The sequence below is a fragment of the Triticum dicoccoides genome, chromosome 4A, assembly GCF_002162155.2.
Source record: "Triticum dicoccoides isolate Atlit2015 ecotype Zavitan chromosome 4A, WEW_v2.0, whole genome shotgun sequence".
Classification (NCBI taxonomy): domain Eukaryota; kingdom Viridiplantae; phylum Streptophyta; class Magnoliopsida; order Poales; family Poaceae; genus Triticum; species Triticum dicoccoides.
The window spans coordinates 433,769,621-433,773,668 of NC_041386.1; positions in this window are offsets into that span (position 1 = coordinate 433,769,621).

Sequence of the window (4,048 nt, forward strand, 5' to 3'; positions counted from 1 at the left end):
CAACAAGTAAAAGGTCGGACTTCGGGAACACAAAAATCCATAAGGAACTACTATTGGAATAAATTCTACGAGATCCTTATGGGGAGGTAGCCAACTTCCTCAATGAAGATACTACCATAATAGGTCTTCCGGCCGGGTGTGTTGGCCACGACATCCACTCTACCGGTTACCGAGAGACCAATATTATAGCTCTTGGGAAGAGTTCCAACCATCACATCTGCTTGAGATTCAGATCTGGTTGGTGTCAGGATATTCCAGACTCATCGAGTCTAGAAAGAAAAATGGAAGTTTGCAACACAAATCGACGAGATGACATTGCGAGATTCTCGGGAGATGAACTATGATAGCAAGCTCCAAAACATGAGCTGCTTCTGCTACATACCTGTAAACACGCTGTCCAAGACAAGCATAACCACATAGTAGTCTTATAATAAAACACTACCGAGTTTAGGTTGGGAACCATCATCGAGGATACCGTAGTCCTTACATAAGTCATGATTCTTAAGTAGGAACTTCATCGCCTCGAACAAATCAATCAATGGCTTGGTGTGCTAGGGATACATACATAATGAAGGTTGCAAGTCTCCAAACCACAGAATACTTTGCACATGTGCATGACTGACTTGGGGAGATTCTAGAGGAAGCAAAACTAACTTTCTCGAATTCACGGCGGCAACTTTCACCAAATGCACGTGAATTAGAGGTAGTCACTTTTTTTCATCCAAACATATGCTTCATGAACGAAACATGAACATAATGCTTATAAAGTTTCCAATACTAGCTGGTTGTTCAAGACGAATCATGGAGAAGGTAGCAGTGTTGCTGATGGGCTCAACAACAATTTATCCAGGTTTCCATGGAGATGGAATTCCATAACTATGTGAACAAGTGATAGCATTGGTTAGACCCAAAAGATATAATGGTGTATGCTCGAGGGATCCACCATGAGTAAGACAACATTATGAACATCGTTGGTTCTGATTTGATTTGATGATAGCCCATACTCAAATCAAGGTTTTGATACGACAATAGGTCCAACAACTGATCACAGGGACCAATCGATGAAGATATCATCTATCTTTAACACACGCAAATATATCCCTTGAGATGAACTAAGCTGGCAAGCTTTTACCTTCCAACTCTCCAAGTTATTGTTTAGCTTAACCAACTAGATCAGGGGGGTAACCGACACAGATTCTTGGAGAATGGCTGGTTTGCAAGAAACCAACTTGATCACGAACTCCACATAGCGGTCAGGTGACAACCTGGTAATACTTCCGAGAAGATATTCGGAAAATCGTGAACCACCGATATGTTACTAAGCTCGAGAACAATCTTGATTTTCAGAGCAAGACGATATGATCAAAAGAGCGAGGCATTGACATAATCCTAACTCATTGATCGAAGAATGCACCAGGAAATAAAGACTAGGTAGCAAAATCAGTCTTAGAATGATGATTTAAGAACCAACGTGCTAAGAATGAAATTATTGTCCTTTAACTACCAAGCAACAAGGCTGCTAGGAGTATTGATTTCACACATCACGATTCACTTGTCGGCATTCCAGTTACAATAACATGGGAACCGAGGAATGAACAATGATGGCAAGAAGTATCACTGCGTCAAGAGTTCATAAGAGGTGGTGCAATTCTCATGACATTCCTGACATCAAGATGGTAACACTCCAAGGTAGAACGGAGCAAAAGCTGGATTGGCATTTTGATCTGCGAAATACAACTACTTTGACCAGTCCAAGAAATGGATGAGGTACTGGAGTTTGTTTCTCCTAGTCATTCTGAACTAGAATGGCTTGACGGACCACAAGAATGATAGGCACGGATGAACGAACGCATGCATACTCTTGACTATCAATTGATAGACGAAGGTCAGAAGACAACTAAAGAGGGACAACTCAAAGGAACATATATTTTTCTGAGTTGTGGATGCATGGATTAGTATGCCGAACAAATTCAACATATTTCTTTCGGATAACCCATGCAGAGAGGTAGGACTGGCAGAGTCACAATTATGAATGGAGAACTCCTCAAGAGTACTCTGATTGTGATCTTTTGGTGCAAATAACTTCTGCCATATTGGCTCATGGTATTGGAAGAATGATATACCACAGACCTCGAGGACTATCACAAGGTTACTAATATCTTAAGGGAACTAGAAAATACTAACAACATGAAGTAGGGTGAATCTCGGGTACAAAACCCAGGAGTAGAATACCTACTAACTAAATAACATCACGAGATGCTTTCGAGAATGGTGGCCAGAATCATCACACCGGGGATACGAAAGCATTGCCAAATTACTGAGTGGTTCTCGAGGACACCTAGGGTCATAATACTAACTCCAACACACACGTCAAGGCAACGGAGTACCTCAACACACCGATTAGTGTGCTTAATCTGGCCCAAAAATACAACGGGAACATGGAGGAAAGATTTGCAAGTGCATCAGACTATTTAGAAACCTGGGATGACTCGGACAGCATAACGGCTATAAATGCTCAAAATGATTTGAGACATCCTACAAAAATGGTGGCATAACCACTCAACATCACAATATCAAGGTTCTGAGGCCAGCTATGAACATATGGAAGTAGTAGGAACTGAACTGAGGCTTGAACTCAACAATCCTAGGTAACTACGGTTTAGTAACATGTCATCCTAAGATATAGAAGAGAAGCCTAGTTCTTAACCCCGTAGAAAAGATAAGATGACTCAGATCAGAAGGTCATGAGGATAAGGAGTAAAAAGAGCCTTACGTTCCCATCCACAATCAATTCCCTTACATAACTAAAGCATTTCTAGACACAACTTCGACCAGTTTGGCTTGGTAATCCTACAGGCAACCTGGCTCTGATACCAAAGCTGTCAGGACCCTGATTCCAAGTCACATCGATCTAGCCGGTAACACCTCATATCACTTTGCGGCCTCACGCACGGTATTCCCATGGGTGTCGCCTTACCATGGCCCGGGACCGTTTGCGCCTTCTGGCTCACGTATATGTTAGTGTCGCTAGCATCCATATGACAGAGAACCTGGGCCGACATGACTAGTCGTGAACCCAAAGTGGCACTAACTTATGGGGACATGCATACAAGAATCAACATCGAGCATGTCGGTCAACAGCGTGCGAATCCGGGCTGTAGCACTGGGCTAACAGGACTGCGGTGAACCGGGCTGTAGCAGGCTAGGCAGGACTCCGGATGTCACCGCGTGACATTTCCCCGAAGGGACAGACACAGGAACAAAGTGAATCACATGCTGGCCAGTCAAGTGTTCCGGAGCAGTAGTGCTAGGCTAGCAGGACTCCGGTGGACCGGGCTGTAGCGGACTACTATGGCTCATGGAAGCACAAGACTACATTTCCCCATAAGAGAGGCTACCGAGGATAAACAAATAGGTTGTCGGATCCCACACATACCGAGCATTTCAATCATACACACAATATGCTCAATATGTGCAATACAACATGGCATCACAACAAGACTCTACGACTCAGAGTATTGATCATTAGGCTCCGAGGAGCAAGATATTACAAACATGGGTCTCATGACCCCACATACAGAGCATACAAGCAACAAGCACATGAGGAAGCTTAACTTGTCTGAGTACAGACAACTACAAATGAAGAAGGCTGAGAAGCCTAACTATCTACAAGACCCTCCCAAGGGTACAAGATCGTAGCTGAGGTAACGAGCTAAACGTCAAAGTCCATGCGGAACTACTAGCGAGACTGAAGTCTCTCTGCAAAAACATAAATTAAGAAAACGTGAGTACAAATGTACTCAACAAGACTTACATCAGAACTAACTACATATGCATCATTATCAATGAAGGGATGGTGGAGTTCAACTGCAGCAAGCCAGCTTTGACTCGGTGGCTATCCTGAACTACGACTGCAAGTAACTCTTTTGAGGTGGCGCACACGAGTCCACATACTCACCATATCAATACACCACTATGGATCCGCTCCCGTCTCCCTACGACAACACCATCCATAGCACTCACACTTATCTTGCACATTTTAGAGTAT